This window comes from Diabrotica virgifera, chromosome 9 (assembly GCF_917563875.1).
Source record: "Diabrotica virgifera virgifera chromosome 9, PGI_DIABVI_V3a".
NCBI classification, from domain to species: domain Eukaryota; kingdom Metazoa; phylum Arthropoda; class Insecta; order Coleoptera; family Chrysomelidae; genus Diabrotica; species Diabrotica virgifera.
In genome coordinates, this window is record NC_065451.1 from 121,450,341 (window position 1) to 121,472,173 (window position 21,833).

Consider the following 21,833-nt stretch of genomic DNA (forward strand, 5'->3'; position numbering starts at 1 on the left):
CCAGATTCTAACATGTATTTCCAAAGCACCTGTGCTATTAAAGCGTTTAAAACACATTTCACATTTGTAAGGTCTTTATCTAGAGTGCAATTTCATATGTCTACTTAAACTACATTTTAAGGTAAACTAAAGGGAAGGGAAACTAAAAAAGAACAAATCACAGATTAAAATACACTCACCGGCACAAAACTCCGCCACTAAAAATCTTTGATTAAGTTCGACAACTTACAAGTCCACTACATGTACTCCCATTTCAAGATTCCTTATGTCCAAAACTAAAGCAGTTGTTTTAAAATTAATGCAACCATATATAAACAAGAGGTACCATCTATACAGGGTGAGGCAAATAAAGGGCCTATTAGAAATATCTCGAGAACTAAAGGCAACAGAATTATGAAAATTTGAATTAAGGGGTTTTGAAGGGTCATCTATTTAATGAAAATATTTTCGTCTATTTGCTTATAAATTGTTTTTGTAAATGGGACACCCTGTATATTTTTACATTTTTGGATTCTCTTCGATGTCTTCTTTCTTAAAATATGAGGTTTTGTAATGTTATACAGTAATTTGACATCTAAAACTCTACTTACGTTCAAATGATTTTTAATATAGTCTACTATTGTTAGGAATCATTAGTATAGCTAAATTTTTAATTTTAGTATACAGGGTTGGTCGAAACTCGGAATGAGTATTTTCTAAGTTTTCTTAAATGGAACACCCTTGTATTTTAGTAATCAAGTATATTCAAATGGGAAATAAGCCACAATTTTACCTAAAAATGATTTTATTAACGTTTCGACGCCCAAGTCGGATATTGAATTCGGTCTACAAAGTGCTAACTTTAATAATGTGTTTTATAGCTTTTTTCCCGTTTTATTATGTTTTTATATTGTTCACTCCTAATTATCCATAGCACTCCTCTCTCTGGTATAGTTCTAGAAACTTGCAGATATGGTTGTCTCTCCATTTAAAATTTTACATTGTACACGAAATTATAATACTATGTATATGGTTTTCACAAAGAATTTAACCTCATCTCATATGCTTACTATAGGGCTTTTCATCGATTGTCATTTGTTTCGAGCTTCTGTAATGTGTCACATAATATTAAGATATCTACGTCATACGTCTTTGGTTTGTATTATTGTATATACAAATACCGTATGTCGTAGATATATTAATATTATGTGACACATGACAGAAGCTCGAAACAAATGACTGTGAATGAAAAGCCCTATTTAACTACACAAAATACAAGTCAACGCAACTGAACGCTAGTTCTCATTGTCAAGCATTGTTCTATTTGATAGAATCATTTCCATTGATCTATCAAAAGTAGGAAGGCTTTTCACTTTTATTGAAATACCATATGATAGAACAATATCGCTGAATCGACGTTCATATAAATCTAGTTTTCTTCTATAGCATAGAATCAAGGATACTGATCAATGAGATTGACTAATGAGAACTCGCCTTTAGTAAAAAATTCTTCTAATAATTTATTTAATCTGACTCATTTATATCGGCAATTCAGACACGTATTATACATTTTAAAGTAGACGACTTTAAAATGATATTGCCAATATTGATGAGTTGCGTTCCTGAGACGACTTTACTAAAAGATAGTTCATTCGATTACATGAAATCAATCCCAACTCAAGAATATCCGCCACAAAAAATCATAGCCCAAATAGAGAGGCCCAGCAGAGTTTTATATTGAGATACGTCACTGTGAATCAGCCCAAGCGGGAGAGACCAAGAAATGGAGATGGGGGAAACCGGAAGAAAAAGGTATCAACGAAATATTTCATACCTGTTTTAAGATGTGGTCGGTCAGAATTAGTTCCAGTATGCAAAAAGCTCTTTGTAAACACCCTAGGTGTATCAAGAGATCGAATTCAGTTGTTGTGTAAAAAGTTCCTCGAATTAGGAGATGTACCCAAAGACCAACGTGGTGGAGACACAAGGTCATTGAAATATATAGACAGAAAAAATGCTGTAAAAGCTTTTATAAAGTCTCTTCAAGTACTTGAAAGTCATTACTGTCGGGGTAGAAATGTAACCCGTCAATATCTCCCAAGCGAGTTAACCATTAGAGGTCTTTGGGAGCAGTACCAAGGTTCTCATGATGAAGGTCTTAAAGTTAGGTATGATTATTTTCGAAACATTTTCGACAATGATTATAATTTAGGCTTCGGTTCTCCTGCCACAGATGTCTGTTCAACGTGCCTATCCTTTCGTGACAGTATTAAGCGTTGCAGGGATCACCAGGAAAAGGACACGTTGAAGACAGAACTTACTGTCCATAAAAAAAGGGCAGATGCATTTTACAAACTGGTTAGGGAGCAAAAAGATGGCGAAATTACCTTTAGTTTTGACTGTCAGAAAAACCAGATAATACCCAAAATTCCTGACCAAGCCTCGTATTACTTACGCCAATTGTACATTTACAACTTCACTATCTGTGAGGGTTCCTCAAAAGATCCACAGACGAAGGAAAAAATCTTCTCCCATGTTTGGTTAGAAAACGAGTAAAAAAAAGGATCTAACCAAATCTCTTCAGCACTATACCACCGTTTGCTAAACACAAATCTGACTGGAGTTCACACTATCAAAGTGGTAGCTGATGGGTGCGGCGGCCAAAACAAGAATAAGATCGTTATTGGTATGCTCAACAAGTTCCTTGCACAAGATTCTCCGCCGTCTGTGAAAAAAATTATACTGCTCTTCCCAGTAGTCGGACATTTATTCATCCCTCCCGATAGGGTTTTTGGACGAATGGAGGCTAAAATTAAAAAACATACTACCCTTTTGACTGACAAAGACTACGTCGACATTTTTAAGTCGTGTGCCAGTTATCCGCTTGGGACAAGAGTGTCCTATGATAGACTGGAAAGAAGCGGTGTCAGCAACACTAAAAGAACCTAAAGATTGGCATTTCAGGTTACGCCCCACTAAACGTATCACCATAGTCAAAACAAAACTAGGAAATGCTAAGGTAAGAGGGGAAACTAACTACAATGTTGATTTAGGAGTAGGGAAAAGTATTATTAAGCATGGGAAACAGTTGCCAACTTTGAATCCAAAACCTGTGAAGGAAGGTGTGCCTATAAAAAAATTGAAATTAAAGGACTTGAATACACTTCTGACAAAACATTTTACCAAGGAATGGGAACATAACCAGGATCTCACTTTCTTTAAAAAACTTTTTGATCAACAGAAAGCTCTTTCTGATCCTCAAGACAACGAATCAGACATTGGTGAGATCGATGATGCTGAAGAAGAGTTAGCTATATGAACATTGACATTTTAATATTTAAACTGAAATAATTTACACATTTTATTTGTATCTATTTCTGAAACATTTTTGTTACATTAAACATAAGTTCTAAAAATGATCTCTCTCTTTATTTTAATCTTTCTCTCCCATATAGTGCAGCAAAACTCGTTTAATCCAGTATACTGTAGCAAAACTCGTTATGTCCAAAATAAACCCCCCTAAATGATAACATATCTTTTTTAGGACACTGGACATATATTATAATGTACGAACCTTTAGTAAAAATGTGAAAGGAGCTTTCAATTTACATTACTTTTTATTTTACAGTTTTTTGACGTTTCTGAAAATTTTGAAAAATGGACATAACGGGTTTTGCAACTGGACGACTCATATGTGTTCTTCGGTTTGTAGTATTTTACACAATGAAGGAAGAAGATTCATTCATTTCTAGTTAGAAACAATATTACTTTAAATTATGTCTTTTTATAGGCAAATCTTCAGTTCTTCCTGATGCATCAAGAAAAATAGGTATTAAAAGCCAAGGTTCTTGTAAATTAAATATGTTTTGTACCAGCCAGATGATACTCAAGCAAAATATTACTGGTAAATGTCGCGTGAAATATTATTATGAACATTATGGACATGATTCTGTGCAACATGTTCGATTGCATAAAGTGGACAGAGACAGTATAGCATTCAAAATAATTTTGGGTGTGTCAGTTCCTAAGTAAGTACCTAAATTGTATAACCAATGTTAACATGTTGAATAGGCATGCGCCAAAGCAGTGATTTAGATCTGGCCAAATATTAACCCTCTAGTGCCCCAGTCCTCCTCAAGGCGGACCGTAATAAAAGTTTTTCTATGGATGCTATACAATGTGCAACTTCTCTCACTATGTTGTTCTGAAGCTATTTCCTTGTGGCATTTTTATAATTAAGTATTTTCGATGGAAGCCACAATTTTACCAACAAAATGAATTTATAATGGTTCTAAAAGGGCCAATGCCAAAGTTTTGTTTTTTTTTGTACAGCTTTCTTTTGAATTTAATTTTGACCAAACAAAATGCAAAAAATTGACACTGGTCCTTTTAGCATTAAGCCACATTATGTGACTTGGTGTTAAAATGGCCAATTTCAATTTTTTGCATTTTGTTTGGTTAATATTAAATTCAAAAGAAAGCTGTACAAAAAAACAAAAATTTGACATTGGCCCTTTTAGAACCAAGCCACAGAATTAATGTTGTCAAAAAAAATGTGTTGAAGCAGGAATTACCTTTCAAAGCTGCTCAAAAATAACTGTTAATTAGAATTTCAAATAAATAACGTAAGTACCTATATAAATTTTAAGAATATTAAATACCCACATGTATATGTATTCTATTTATGCATATAATATACCTAAAAGCACCTAAATCATTTAGTTTTGAAGTTTGAACTCTTGACAAAACCGCATCCATAGAAAAAGTACAATGTACAACACATGAAAAAATGACATATTTCTCCCTCGCTTGATTTGCGAGACAACAAACTTCTGCGCTCGTGAGAAATATGTCTTTTTTCTCACTTGTACAATATACTATTCCATACTTACTATGTAAGTATTTTATAGCTGCAATACCCAAACTTACCTCTGGAATAGATCGGATAAGCACCCAGCTGTTAAAAATTTGGCGGATTGGACAAATTTTTACGATGCGATTTTCAGTTTGGAACTGCAAAGAAAATAAATTTAAAAAACAAGATTTTTGTATTATATTAATGTCAGATGCTCAGATCGAACTTTTTAATAATTTTGGGGGAAATATTATTACAATAGATGGGACTCATGGATTAAATGGTTATCACTTCGAAATGACGACCATTATGGTATTAGATGAATTTGGGAAAGGGCTGCCAGTAGCGTTCATGTATTCAAATAGAAAAGATTCATGTATTTATGAAATATTCTTTACTAAAATAAAAGGAAAAGTTTCTATCCTGAACACTAAAACTTTTATGAGCGATCTAGCACTGTCGTTTTATATTGCCTGGAAAAAGGTAATGGGACCTGTAAAACATCGCCTTTTTTTGTTCTTGGCATGTTGATAGATGTTAGAGGGCTAATTTAAACAAAATATCTGACAAGGAACAAAGGCCGTTAGTTTGCAAAATCTTGAAAATCTCTTCAGTATTCACTAGATGAGAAAGAGTTTGAGAAAGAACTACAATCATTTGTAAATTTTGTGGGCCGAATATCTAACGATTTTAAAATCTATTTTGTAAATAATTATTTAAACTGTAAACATCGGTGGAGATATGCTTATAGAAGGCAATGCAACATAAATACGAACAAGCATTTATAGACCATCCCCGCTCACTAAAATACTTTTACTTTGACGGAAGAAAGGTAAAGAGGTTAGATAAAAGCATGTTTACTCTGTTAAAGTTCACGCGTGATAAAATCATTGAAAGGTTAATTAAATTACCGAAAGGAAAGACAACACAGCATATAATCAAAATACATTTGATGCATCGTGTTGCTGCAACTAGAGATTGCAATTGCTGGATCCAGCATCCAGCAATTCAGCTGGATCCAGCATCCAGCAATTCAGCTGGATCCAGCATCCAGCAGCGCGGATCCGCAAACGTGTCAAATTCGAAATAAGTTACTTAATGTCTTTATTATCTTCTTTATTCAAAGCCGTGAGTCGGCAACTTGCCATTCTATCGAGCTGGCAGTAGCTTAGTATGCTGGAAAGTTTCTATAGCCTAAAAGTTTGCATCGATAAAGCGTTAATATACATTGATTCTGCGATGAAATTCTCTGCTGGCGAGTGTTCAATAATCAAGGAGTTAATCGCCACTTTTAACCAGCTGTATAAGCTCTGTGCAGGATAGAGTCCACTTTGATAACGGCCGACACAACCATGAAATTTGTCTTAGAAAACTAAATAGCCAGGACTCTAGCCTTAATGCCGTACTATAGGAAGCACTACGTAACAGAATCACGGAACGGCGCCTCTATGAGGTACATTAGTGTATTCACAAAATCAAAAAAAGTATGACGGACTAAACAATCCTGGTTACTTCCCCATGCTGAAAAATAATGCAATGTGACAATAGATGAAAAATTTGTTAATTGGTATAAATAAACAAGTAACCGTGGAACCAGCGCAAGAGAGAATGGAAGAAGATGGGCCAACTAATCCGGAGTCCGTGAATTTTACTTTGGAACAAGAGCTTGAGATTGAATTCAAACGAGAAAGAGAAAACATTTATAGCAAAAAAAAACTGGTTCTCAAAAAGATTACGAAAAGATTTTGGAAAGGGAAATGGCGGTTTATGAGACCTAAGGAGTTAAAGGCGATCGTTTGTCAATTATCTATGACTATATGATGACCTTAAAACCGACCAGCACAGAGGCCGGAAGGGCTTTCTCCTCAACCGGCTGTATGTGCAGTTCTGTGCGAAGTAGGTAAGGCCTATGTTTTTAAGATATCACTTCCAAAATACTAAATAATTCATGTTTCTGTTGTTTAGAAATTTAGCATACAGACAAAAAAAACATTAAAATTGTGTTTTTATTCTGATTCCACATTTTGCTGGATCCAGCTGGATTTAGGCCAATCTTGCAAAAATCCAGCTGGATTGAAAATGCTGCTGGATTGCACCCTAGCTGCAACAAGTAACTTAGTTATTGAAAATCCTATTTCTTGTCATGAAACTATTGTCAAAGATTTGCAAAGTAAAAATTAATTTTTTGTTAAAATGATTCGAGATGTCGCATATTGAAAAAGAAAATGTAATTTTTCTGAAATATGCATTCATTCTGTAAGTTGTATATCGATTTTACTATAAGAACAACTATATGCAAGCATATTCATTTTGTCAAATTACGTAGTGATTTTCATTTTTCATCTACATTAGCTATCAAAATAAATAAGTAGTTAAGGTAGTTGGTGTGATTAACAATTAAGCACAAATTAAAGCAGTTAGGTATAGGGAATGCTTAAGAAATTAAAAAGTACCATAAAATATCATTTTATTACAATACAAGGGTGTTCCATTTAAGAAAACTTAGAAAATACTCATTCCGAGTTTCGACCAACCCTGTATACTAAAATTAAAAATTTAGCTATTCTAATGATTCCCAACAATAGTAGACTATATTAAAAATCATTTGAACGTAAGTCGAGTTTTAGATGTCAAATTACTACAATTCTACAGGAAGTGAATGTTGCTATGAAATTAATAACAAAACGTAATTATCTTTTAAAATATCCTGTATAACATTACAAAACCTCATATTTTAAGAAAGAAGACATCGAAGAGAATCCAAAAATGTAAAAATATACAGGGTGTTCCATTTTAAAAAACGAATTTATAAGCAAATAGACGAAAATATTTTCATTAAATAGATGACCCTTCAAAACCCCTTAATCCAAATTTTCATAATTCTGTTGCCTTTAGTTCTCGAGATATTTCTAATAGACCCTTTATTTGCCTCACCCTGTATAGATGGTATCTCTTGTTTATATATGGTTGCATTAATTTTAAAACAACTGCTTTAGTTTTGGACATGAGGAATCTTGAAAATGGGAGTACATGTAGTGGACTTGTAAGTTGTCGAACTTAATAAAAGATTTTTAGTGGCGGAGTTTTGTGCCGGTGAGTGTATTTTAATCTGTGATTTGTTCTTTTTTAGTTCCCCTTCCCTTTAGTTTACCTTAAAATGTAGTTTAAGTAGACATATGAAATTGCACTCTAGATAAAGACCTTACAAATGTGAAATGTGTTTTAAACGCTTTAATAGCACAGGTGCTTTGGAAATACATGTTAGAATCTGGCTTTTTGTTCTTTATTTACATTTTCTTCTCCATACTCTTGCTTTCGTATATGATCCAAACAGGCTCGGACGTCAAATCTGTCTATAAGATTCACAGCATTATCCGCTGCTGCAGCTAGGTCCTCGTCCAAATGGATGTCAGATTTCCTGCCATCTACTTGTAAAAATTGGGTTGGATCCACTTTTGCTTTTCTTGATCCATCCTGTTTATGTTACTTAACTTTAACACAGATGGCAGGGAAACAATGATGCACGCAAGCCTGCTTGGTTACTTCTCAGTTTCTTGTCCAATTCTTCTTTCATTCTTTCGAGCAAAATTTTTGTTGGCACCTTGGATGAGGCGCTTAATAGAGTTATTGCACGCCAATTTTTACAGTTACTCAGATCTCCCTTCTTTGGTATTTTTATTATCAGTCCCTCTTTCCATTCTTGTGGCAGTTCTTCGTTGATCCATATTTTATTTAGAAGTTTATGTAGCATATCTATGGCTTGTTCGGTGTCTGCTTTTATAAGGTCGATAGGTAAATTATCTGTTCCTGCGGATTTGCCATTCTTTAATAATTTAAGTGCGTTGGCAATTTCTTCTCTTGATATTGCCCCAGTGTTAACCTCTAATTCTTGTATTTCAATTTGATCATCCAATTCTTGGGTTCGCTCATGTTTGGCGTATATTTCTTCAAAGTATTCTCTCCATCTTTGAGTTATTTCTTTCTCAGATTTAATTAATTTTCCTTGTTTCTTTTATTTCTCTTACACTTCTTACTCGATTGCCTGTTAGGTTTCGTATAATCGTGTATTGTGTTCGTAGATCATTATCTTGTGCTGCTTTCTCTGCTGATTTTAGCATTTCGTTTATGTAATTCCTTTTATCGTTTCTAGATGCCTTTTTCACTCTATGTTTTTGCTTTGTATTTTCTTTCAAGGATCCGTTGTTCCCTTGATCCTTCTTTTTGCAATATGTCTTTCTTGATTTTCTTTCTTTCTTTCTTCTATAAGCTGTAACGTGTCTTTAGTTATCCATTTTTTATTTTCACTTTTTTCAGCCCGATTGTTTCGTCTGCTGTCTTCATCATGACCTCTTTGAAGTTTTTCCATATTTCTTCCACTATTTCCATTAATTATTTTATATACAACACCATTATAAATGTAAGCCATCAGTATATCCGATAAAAAACCTAGGTCCGGTGAGTTGATCAGCCGAAGTTTTTTTACGCGGTAATACTGATAATAAAACCAGCAACTTACTAATTACTTATAGGGGAGTGCAATTAGAACGAAAAGATACAATGTTTCGGAAAAAATCAAACAAGGTTATATTTTTCTAAAACTTTTTTTGTTAGTTTATAAATATGTTAAAGTAAAAAGTTCTACTCACACATTTCGCCGCTAATTGTTTATTAATTGTTTAAACAATTACAATTGTTTTGTATAAATAATGTTACGAATATGGGTGAATTCAACATTTTATTTTGATAAAAATGTTTTTATTTTAGTTTTGATTATGCTGAACCCGAATCTGACATTACAATTTGCAAATTCAAAATGGCGGATTTTTTCCTAAAAATCCTTAAAAAGTAGTTGTTAAATCCGAATTTTTTTTATAAAACGTGTTTGTTTACATATATGTGGATATTTTTGAGAGGTTGCTAAACCTGAATCAAATTTTGATAATTTAAATTATAAAATGGCAGATCCAAAATGGCGGCTAACTTAAAAAATAGTTGTAAAATAATAATTTCTTTACAAAATATATGTATTTCTACATATAATTATTTTTGAGAGCTTTGATAAACCTAACTTAAATGTTAACATTATAAACTATAAAATGGCGGATCCAAAATGCGGATTTTCTAAAAAGAACATAAGAAAGAACATTTTTCTAAAACATTTATTGTCTTTATTTTTAACAGGTTGTTGAATCTGAATTAAAGATTAAAAATTTTAAATTTCAAAATGGCGGATCCAAAATGGCGGATATTTAAATGAAAAATAATTAGAATCCAATCAAACAAATTTCAGTTATGAGTAAAATACCTATATTTTTCATAATACTGAAAATTGTTATTATGGAAAGTTGTTCAGAATTAAAAACGATGTGTCAATATGCAATTACACTCTTCTAATCGAAATAATGTGAACTATAAAGGTACACATTTATTGCGCGAAATATAATTTTTTTACATACCTCGTATAATATTGATAAAATATAATATTTTATATTTGCATATTAAGTGTTAGACCATGCACAGCTATTTATGACGAATAACTTTCTTCATAAAATTAATAATAAAACAGTTAACATAAAATCCTTTATAAAAGGTATATTTATTAAAATCCCTATACAGGGCTACATCAAAGACAGAACTAGTTTTCAATCGGTTGACCGATCATCATCAGTGCAATCTTAGAATCTACATGCAAGCCACCAAAGTAAAAATAACAGGGTAAAAACCCTTTACAATTGATCCGTCATCGGAACATATGACTAAGATGTGAATTATAACATGGATGATTAAGATATCCAATGTTTTTCGCCCGAGGTACCAATGAGCTCTATCTGACAAGTTCACATCATGACTGTATGGAAGCATTTAATCATCCATGTTATAATTCACATCTTAGTCATATGTTCCGATGACGGATCAATTGTAAAGGGTTTTTACCCTGTTATTTTTACTTTGGTGGCTTGCATGTAGATTCTAAGATTGCACTGATGATGATCGGTCAACCGATTGAAAACTAGTTCTGTCTTTGATGTAGCCCTGTATAGTGATTTTAATAAATATACCTTTTATAAAGGATTTTATGTTTTTGTAATGGTATACAGCCAACTACAGGAAATTTTTCCTCGTGGATTAATAAAACAGTTATCATAAATAATATGTGAAAATTTAATGATGTGTATAATTAATTTGAAACAATATTAAAAAAAACAAATTTTCGATTAGAAGGATATAATTACATATTGGAACATAGTTTTTCATTCCAAACAACTTTTCTTTATAAAAATTTTCGATATTGTGAAATATAAAGGTACTTTACTCTTGAGTGAAATTCATATTTTTTTACATACCTCGTACAAAATTAACAAAATTTGATATTTGATGGTTGCATCTTATGTTATATACGATGCAGAGTATTTTATAAAGAATAACTTTTTTTGGTAAAACTGATAATAAAAAAGTTATCAATAGGTTCCAAGTTACGCAGACATACTGTATAAGAGCTAAAAAAAATTTTTTTGTTGAACATTTATTATTGTTGAAGCTTATTATTAAATGTATTTTAGGTAAGTTTTACAGCAAAAAGTTTTGATCACTCTGTATATACATTTTTCAGCTGGTAATTTTCGGTTTTTGTATTACATTTTTGTTATCTTTCTTAGTTTTCTCAAAAAGAAATTGTTTATTTCATTTTTAAACTATAATAATTTAATGTTTTTTAAGATTACATCCTAAACTTTAAAAAAATATCAAAAAAATTGTATTAGATGTATTCAAATTTGAGTAATACCGTCTTAAAATGGTGGGAATTCTGTAAAACTACGAAGTTTTCAAAAATTACATTTTTTGAGACATCGTATTATTTGAATTAAATTTTTGAGATTTTTTTTGAACAAAATATCGTTTAGTAAGATTATTGAGAGGTAAGTTGTGCAAATTTGAGAGTTTTATAAGTACAATTGTATTGGTTACACATTTTTAAATCATTTTTAAACAAAATTCATGTAAGGCTCATTTTCCACCCACACCGTACTTATGTCCATACATTTTATTTCTTTTTATTACAACCATAGGATAGCTTATTTCATCTTCTTTCATGTCCAATTTGTAAAATTTCTTTTGATCCATTAGTTAAAGACTTACATTAAAAAAACTCAACCGTGCACTTCTTCCAACGCTAGTTTACAGTGCGCCAATGTGTGTGAGAAGGGTGACTTTAGCGTTATAAATAAAAAATTACAGAAGCTAGAGATTTAATTTGAGAAAAATCTTTATATAAGGTTTTTTTTTGTAAAATTTTCTGAATTTTTCAATGGTCAAGTCAGTTTTTTTCTAAAAATTATATTTTCGGAGTTATTTAAAAAAACATCTAATTGCGTAGTTCATTTGTTTAATAAAAAATGAAGCACCCACTTCTCGAGTAGGACTTTTTGATATGTTGTTTATTAAATATTTCTTAATGAAAATACAGAAAGTTTTATCTTGTTTGATTTTTTCCGAAGTGAAAATCTAAATGCACTCCCCTATTAGTCAATTACAATAGATATATTTTATTATTTTTCAAATAGACAGAAAAATATATTGCAGGATTGGATTTAAATATTTAAGAATAACTATAGGTGTTATTATTGTTATATACTGTTATACTAAAACATTATAGCTACAAACAATATTAAGGCTAGTAGAAGTTAACAAATAAAAAATAATGGATACATCGGATGAAATCAAAAAAAGAGGCAGAGAAGGAGACGATGGGACATTCAACGAAAGTAAAAAAAACGGCTAGAACTGCAATTAATAGCCATAACCAAGAAAAGAAGCTAGATCAAATAATTAGAATGATGCAAGATCTAACTGAAGAAACAAAAAATCTAGCAGCAGAAGTCAAAGATATAAAAGAAGACCAAATGGAGTACTGGAAAGAATTAAGAGAACTCAGAGACGAAATAGAAAAGGTCTAATAGGCAAACCAAAAGTCACAAATCGAGAAGGATGAAATGAAGAAAGAACTAAATGACACGAAGCTACGACTAGAAAAACTAGAAAAAGAAAGGAAAGCCAACAACGTCGTAATACAAGGTTTGCAAATTGATACAAACACGGACATACTCAGACAGACCATAGGTAATTTCATGGAAGCAGAAATTAATATTAAGGTTAAATTTTCATCAGAAAATGAAGAACTGCATTCTAGTGATGGAAACATGCATATCAATAAATTAATAAAAAGTGTGAGTCAGAAAAAGAAATGTGCCCTGAAAGAAAAATTGAAGCAACGGCTTTAAATATTGCTTCAAAGGTTAAAACAGAAAATTATTCTTATAATCATTTGCAAACAATGGTAAAAAATTTGACTGCTACTACGGCAATTTTAAATTCAACTCCTGAGGAAAGTCTACTTTCTAATAAAATGACTTTTAGAGAGGAAGTACGAACAGAACCTCCAAATAAAAAAATTAAAAAACATACAGTCTTCTATTCAACAAAAAAAAAAAAGAGTAAAAAATCTACCGAACTGTTAAAAAAGCCAACTTGGGATGAGAAAACTGTAATAAAAGCTGTTATAAATGATCATACTTACTAGCTGCTCTTACATTCAATTGGAGAAAAGCTGGACAATATTATTTAGTCTAGGATTCAGCTTTCCTACAATTGGAAGTTAAAGAAAAAATTAAATGAAAATAGCAAGACATAATAAGAATGAGGTTGGCTAATGTTCCACATTTGTAAATATAAGATTGTATACACAATGCCAATATTGATGAGAAAGATATATGAGTTGTCTAGAATCTCTATTGGAATCAAAAAGCATGAGTGAGGCTGAACAAATCAACGAACACAGAGGAATTTGAAATTTCAAGAGGAGTGCAACAGGGGTGTATTTTATCTTCTGTGCTGTTTAATCTCAATGTGAAGAATGTTTGTGCAGAGGCACTTGAAGGCACTGACTATGGTATAAAGGTCAACGGGTTGCACCCGTTGCCGCAGCAATATTATTATGGCCATATTATTATGACCACCTATGAATTTTTATAAAAATCAACTATTCTACTAAGTACATTTTGTTTAAAAATCATTTTTAAATTTAATATTGTTATGTAATGTTAATGCTGTACGTTAACTATAATATATTTAATAATAAACAGCAATAAAATATTTGAAAATATTACATATTTATGTTTTTTAATATTTTATAGAATTCCTGACCTTAATCGAATAGGAAATATTTGTGAGCTTTTAAAAATAGAAATATCAAACGCTTCAGGATGTGGACGAATTCTGATAATTAAAGGCGTTTAACACTAATTTAATTTGACATATTTAGAATATTTTCGTTTTTTAAACATATTTGGATGGTTTGAACATATTTTCGACCGTTTGACATTTTTTGGCATATTTTTAACAAATTTTAGCAAACTTTTTGTTGATGTCACAAGAATAGTCGCAGACCTAGAGAAAAACCCACCATAAAAATTGAATAGCAGGTAATGTTTTTTCTTTGGGACCGCTTTTGGATTCCAGGCAATGCGTATTATAGTTCCATTTATTTTACGACTATGATTTATGATTCATCATAATTTATGTTATGCCGGCACCTCTAGCCGGTTATTCAAGCTTCAAGAAATATTTCCCATTCAGAAATTGTCATTATTCAGAAACATACAACAAAGTGAGGTGCTAGTTGTATTATCGAGTGATTCTTAAAAATGCCTAAAGTGAAAGCCTCTTGGGTCAAAACCGTTCCAGAATTATTTTTAAACGAAAAAAGTGTTCTGCCAAGTATGTGATAAAATAGTATGTTGATAATGATAATTTTAAAATTATATTTGATATTTATTTTGAGAATTCGATTAAACAAGCTATTTAAATTGCTATAGTTTATGGGGCACATTATTTTTATTGTCAATGAATAAGAGGGTAACTCTTGTTTGCTGAATGTATATTAAGGGTAAAAACCTTATTTATCTACAGTAAAAATCATATTTTGTGGCGGATCAAGTTTACAATATATGATTTTCTTTTGTAGATTCCATGTGAGAAAAAATCCCAAATAACCCAACATCTTTCAACTGACCTTCAGAGAGGAAGGTGGCAAAAAATGAAACAGTCAAATTCGTTGCAAATGTCTTTAGGTCAGGCACTAATAGCAACATCTTCATCTACAAAAAGTCAGGGTAAACAACAAGTATTCAATTCCGATTTAACCAAAGCTTTGCTTGCTGCTAATATTCCACGTAATAAATTACAAAATCCGTGTTTTAAAACGTTTTTGCAAACATATTGCAAACATACTATACATAACGAAAGTACTTTAAGAAAAAATTATGTTACTGATATTTATGTGGACATAATTAAAGAAATTAGGCAAACTATAAATAACAATTATACAGGGTGTAACAAAAATACAGGTCATAAATTTAACCACATATTCTGGGATCAAAAACAGTTCGACTGAACCTAACTTACCTTAGTACAAATGTGCACATAAAAAAGTTACAACCCTTTGAAGTTACAAAATGAAAATCGATTTTTTCCAATATATCGAAAACTACTAGATTTTTTATTGAAAATGGACACGTAGCATTCTTATGGCAGTAGTATCTTAAGAAAAAATTATAGTGAAATTTGGATACAACATAAAATTTTATGGGGGTTTTGTTCCTTTAACCCCCCCCCCAAACTTTTATGTACGTTCCAATTTAGTACCATTAATTAAACAAAATATTTAAAAAACTTTTTTACCTCTCAGTACTTTTTCGAAAAGTCAGTTTTTATCGAGATATTTTGAATATTTGTCAAATTCACCACATATTTGTGTATGGTTAAGCACGATTATGGAGACTTATCCATGGTTAAAAATTTATTTATGATTTACAATTTTTGGTATATTTTGAACCATATTAAAAAAGAAGCCACATCTCGATAACAGGTGCCTTATCGAAACAATACAAAGAGGCAAAAAAGTTTTAAAAACACTGTGTTTAATTAACGGTACCCCAGTAATAGTTTAAATGCAACGTAGACAAATATTTGGGGGGTTTAAAGGTACAATACCCCCATAAAATTTTTATGTAAACATATTAAACACGAAGCCGCAACTCGATAAAATCTGCCTTATCGAAAAAATACTAAGTGGCAAAAAGTTTTAAAAATATTAAATTTAACTAATGGTACCATAACAATAATTTAATTGGAACGTACACAAAGTTTGGGAGGGTTTAAGGGAACAAAACCCCCATAGAATTTTTATGGGGTGCACAAATTTGACTATAATTTTTCTTTAAGATGCTCTTTATATAAGAATGACACATGTCCATTTTCAATAAAAAAATCTCTAACCGTTTTCGATATACTCGAAAAAATCGATTTTCATTTTGTAATTTCAAAGGGCTGTAACTTTTTTTATGTGCATATTTGTACTAAGGTAAGTTAGGTTCATTCGAACTATTTTTGGTCCCAGAATATGTGATTTAATTTATGACCTGTATATTTGACCTGTATTTTTGTTACACCCAGTATATCGCCGTTGATTCTGCAATACCTGCTATGTGCACTGTTTGGTGATTTTTATGTTTTGTTATATTCAGACTATATTTACGTCTGCGCATCGGATGGTAATATGAGATATGTGATAAAAAGGTCCGTTAAATTTTTGAAATCAATTATTATTTAATAATAAAAACCTGTTATGTGCTAAGTTTCGAATGATGGACAGTAATAGTTGTGTATCGGAATACACATAGCAGATATTATTTAGCCGACTTGTCCGGTGACCCTGCACATAGCAGTTAGTATATCCTGTAAAATCTGCTATGTACATACATACATACGTGCGAACGTAGTCGCTTCAAAACGATTTGCATTACAGTTTGTTGTTGCTTATCTATATTATGTTACTATGTATATTGCTATTAACATCAAATCTATTGCAGCATTTCCCGCTTTTCGCAAGGCCTTGAAAGCTTATTTGCTGGAGAGAGCTTTTTATACAGTGAATGACTTTTTTATAAACGATTTGAATTCAGCAAATTGACTTGCAGGATTATTACTTTCGAGTACTTTTATACATATTTACAGCGGCATAGAACTTTTGATTTACTTTCCCTTTCCCTTTTCCTCGTTCGCCTTCTTTTTGCTCTGACGTTGTATACATATTGTTTGCAAAATTTTTAAAAATTTTTAATGTGTACTTAATAACTATAAAATTATATTAAGTAGTATAACCATTTACTTGGTGTCTGTTTCTGTTTTGTTTGTAGTTTTTTATTATTTTTTGTTTTTTATTGTATTTTTTTTATTTTGTATAAGCTTTGTCCACAAATTGGTAAAATTTTTTGACAATAAAGCATACCTTACATCAAGTTTAGTGAAGTAATAAGGCGTATTTGTGTTTTTTACTAATTTAACTAGTGTTCCTACCCACAAAATATATCCACAGTAAGTATAAAATTGTGTTTGTATGTATGAATGCACAATGTTTATCACGGCCCACATGAATTAATTTAATACCGATAATATTGACAATAGTATATTACATACCTAGCGGGAAAGTACTCTATTTCAGCCGAGCGGCAAGGTAGTTTACCGAGGTGCGAAGCACCGAGGTAAACTACAGACGCGAGGCTAGAATGAGTTCCCGCGAGGTTTGTATACTATTTTACTCACAATCGGTTAGTAGTTTATGGATTTCTAATACTCACAATCTACCAATAATAATTTCGTTTCAAATATCTGTATCCATTTTAATTATGTGATAAGATGAATTATTTTAAGTAACCTGTGAGATCGTTGCTAGGTAACAAAACAAGTTTGTTGAATCTGACATTTAGGCGATATACGACGCCATTAATTGTACATATAATCAAATTGTGTTTGTTTTACAAAAATGTCTGATAGTGAATTTGAATGTACGCCACCAGAACTGCGGGTAGCTGCAGAGAGAGCTATTGAAGGAATAATTCCTGAAAAAAGCAGGGAGAGGTATGAAAACACCTATGAACTATACAGTAAATGGTGCGTGGCTAAAGGTGTGCAGTAGGGTGGAGCGAAAAAATCAACTTTTAAAATTTAAAATGCCTGTATGCGGAAAAGTGGTCTGCATATTTGTTGTAATACCCTGCAAAATTTCAAATCGATCGGACTTCGTTTAGCGGTGCCCCCACTACTTCGAAATTTGAGGCTATTGGCCTCCCACTAAAGTAATGCGCCGATGCGCCCGCCTTCGTTAATACTTACTTGGTTAATTTTGGTAGTAGTTCGATTCGAGAGCAAACTGCGTTTCTTGTATTAGTATCAATTTAGATGCAATACAGTGAACCGTTGTTTTATTCTGTGTTGTTAAACTGTGTCCGTGAGATCCGTAAAAAAAGAAAACATGCCTAAAACACGAACAGACGTCGCTTGTTGTGTTTTTGGAGCACCAAGGAAGTTTAAAGACAATATGTTACCGACCTGTGCTGATGTTATCAGAAACTTTTTGTGTATTCGCCAGTTTATGAAAGAAGCTGCAGCAAATAATGCTGAACCAACTGTTAGTGACATTAATGAAATTCTTCTTGTTGAATTAAAATTGCTGTGGGTTAAAGCATCCATTCCGATAATATCCGATCAACAAATTAAATCTAAATTAAAGGAATTACATCAAAAATACAGAAATATTAAAAAACCTATGAAAAGTAGAAACTCAGCCAATATGCAAAGAAAGGTTAAAGATTTTAGAGATTTATTGGAAAAGAAATTGTTTGATATTGCATCATGCAAATGTTCTGACTATTTATTATGCAAATGCAAAAATAAAATACCGGCTCGAGAGCATGACTTCATTAAAGATCAGAGGCATGATAGAAAAATGGTAATTGGTTCGGTGGATAAAGTAATTACCAAAAAACTAGAACGCTCTATTTACCGGAAAATTGTGGAAACACAATCTCCAATAGCTACATCTTCTTCATCAAGATCCGAAACACATCTTCCAGTAGAACAAATTATAAGTGAGTCTTCAGATGAAAGTGCCACAAGTGTCTACGAGAAAAATACAAAAACCGGAACAAAAGACGATTTACCGAATACAAAAAAAACAAAACAAATGCGAATTAGTTTGCCAAACTTAGCTCAAGCATGCGATCGTACAGGAGTATCTGATAGAGTAGCATCCATAATAACAAACTCGGTGTTGCAAGATCTAAGTTTCATCTCGGTAGAAAGTCATGACAAAATCATAGATCGGAGTAAAATTAGGCGGGAGAGAAAAAAAAGGCGCAACCAGATTAAAATTGATGATACAAAAATTTTTAAATTTCTTCATGGAATCTATTTTGATGGTAGAAAAGATAGAACTCTACAAAATGAAATGAAGGATAATAAATACTACAAAACTACCATATCTGAAGAACATATTGTCTTAGTCTCTGAGCCCAAGTCAAAATATATAGGACATATTAGTGTATCGTCGGGTAGTGCAGAAGAAATCAGCAAGACAATGTTGGACTTTCTAAATAAAAATGTAGACCTTGATAATTTGGTAGCTGTTGGATGCGACGGAACTGCTGTCAATACAGGTATTCACAATGGTGTTATCCGTAAAGTAGAACTTGCAATTGGTCGATCAATGCAATGGTTTATTTGCATATTACATACCAATGAACTACCTCTGCGCCATCTAATAAAGCACTTGGATGGAGAAACTACCGGACCACGTGAGTTTTCAGGACAAATTGGAAAAGGACTACAAAACTGCGAGCATCTTCCTGTAGTTAAATTTGAGCAAATTCGATCAGTTTTACCCAAATATGATGCAAAGGAAATCGAGAAGCTTAGCACGGATCAGAAATATTTATTTGAAATTAGTAATTCAGTATCTAACGGTAAAATCTCGAGTGACTTAGCAAGAAGACAACCGGGAAAAATTTCACATGCTAGATGGCTAACAACTGCAAGCAGAATTCTTCGTCTTTACGTAGCAACAGATCCTCCTTCGGAAAACCTAAAATCTTTGGTATGCTATATACAAAACGTATATGCCCCACTGTGGTTCGAGATTAAAGCAAGACCATTTTGTTTTGATGGACCAGTACATTTATTTAATTTAGTAAAAAGGACGAGGTATTTGTCACCTGAACTGCAAAAAATAGTGGACAGGATAATACAAATTAATGGTTATTTTGCACATCCTGAAAATGTGTTGATAGCAATGCTTTGTGATGAACGGCAGCATATCAGAGAGTTAGGTTTGCGGCGAATCTTAAAATCCAGAAACTCCCATGAAATAAGAAAATTTAAAGTCCCAGAAATTAACTTTAACGCAAATGACTACATTGAAATGATTGACTGGCAACAATTAGTGATAAGCGAACCTCCAATGACAAAAAAAATTTCAACAGAAGATCTAAAACAGATGATTAAAGATGTTCCTGAAGAAATGGAGATACTACGTTTTCCCTGTCACTCCCAAGCTATAGAACGCTGCGTTAAGTTGGTAACAGAGGCATCCTTAAAAGTATGTGGGCCTGAAGCAAGAGATGGCTTCATAAGGTCCCAAATAGTTTCCCGACAAGCATTACCTAAATTTAACACAAAAGTTGAGTTTTTAGCTAATCTCAAGCATTAAATCATAAACGTTTTAAAGGTGGGTGGGTGGGTGGAACTCGAATTGCAGCCACCTCCTCGTGGTGAGTTCTGGGTTGTTTTCACGGAAAACAAGCGAAGAGCTGCAAAAAAAATCACTTTATTTTAATTTTTAGGTGGCTCGGGGCACCGGAAAAAATTATCGCATCAAATTCATTTTTTGCAAGCTACTTACACTACACGTGAGACCACTTTTCCACATACAGGCGAAAAAATTTGAGAAAAAAAAATTTTTGTTTTATTTTCACGTTATCTTAATTTTTAGGTGGCTTGGGGCACCGGAAAAAATTATCCCATCAAATTCATTTTTTGCAAGCTACTTACACTACACGTGAGACCACTTTTCCGCATACAGGCGAAAAAATTTGAGAAAAAAAAAAATTTTGTTTTATTTTCACTCCACCCTAGTGTGCAGCATACCTCTGAGACGGTACTTCTTGCTTATTTTTGTGAAATAAGCAAACAAAGTAAAGCCTCCACATTATGGTCAAGATATTCGATGTTGCGAGCAGTATTAAACTTTAGGCATAATGTTGATATTAGTAAATACGCAAAATTGCGGGCATTTTTGAAAAGGCAGAATGTGGGATATCAAGCTAAAAAGTCAAGTGTTTTTTCTGAAGCATCGATACATTTTTAAACAATGCCCCGATAGAATACCTTCCTCAAAAGGTAATTTTAATTTATTTAATTTATTTAGTGCATATTAAATATATGTTATATTAAATTTTTTTAGGTTGCTTTAATTATTGGCATTTCCGGAGCCTGTAGGTGCGATGAACTTTTAAAAATGAAAATAAGTGACCTGGATATTTTAGAAAATTGAATTATAATAGTGATTCCTGTCACAAAAACCTACTCTTCCTGTACATTTGTAATTACAAAATCGGAATGGAAAATAATAAAGCAATACTGTGACCTTCGTAATATCATTGACTCGTGATAGATTTTTTTTACAAATAAGATTTGGTAAAATTACACGACAGTCTTTTGGGCATAATGCTATAGGAAGTTTGCCCAAAAAAATAGCAATTTATTTACAGTTGGAAAATGTTAACAGGTTTACAGGACATTGTTTTAGACGTACTTCAGCAACATTATTAGCAAATACAGGTGGAGACATCCTACAGTTGAAAAAGTTGGGGGGTTGGAAATCCAACACCGTAGCAGAGGGATATGTGGAGAATTCATTACATGGACAAATAAAAATTGCTAATATGTTGTCTCATGTAGAAAATCCAGAAACGTCGGCGTCATCATCTATTTCTGAAACTCATAATTTTGAGCAACACGGTCTTACTTTAACCGTTAATAGTAATCATAATTCCAATGTAACTATTAATATTTATAATTCCAAATAGTTTTCTTTTTGTTATTGTTG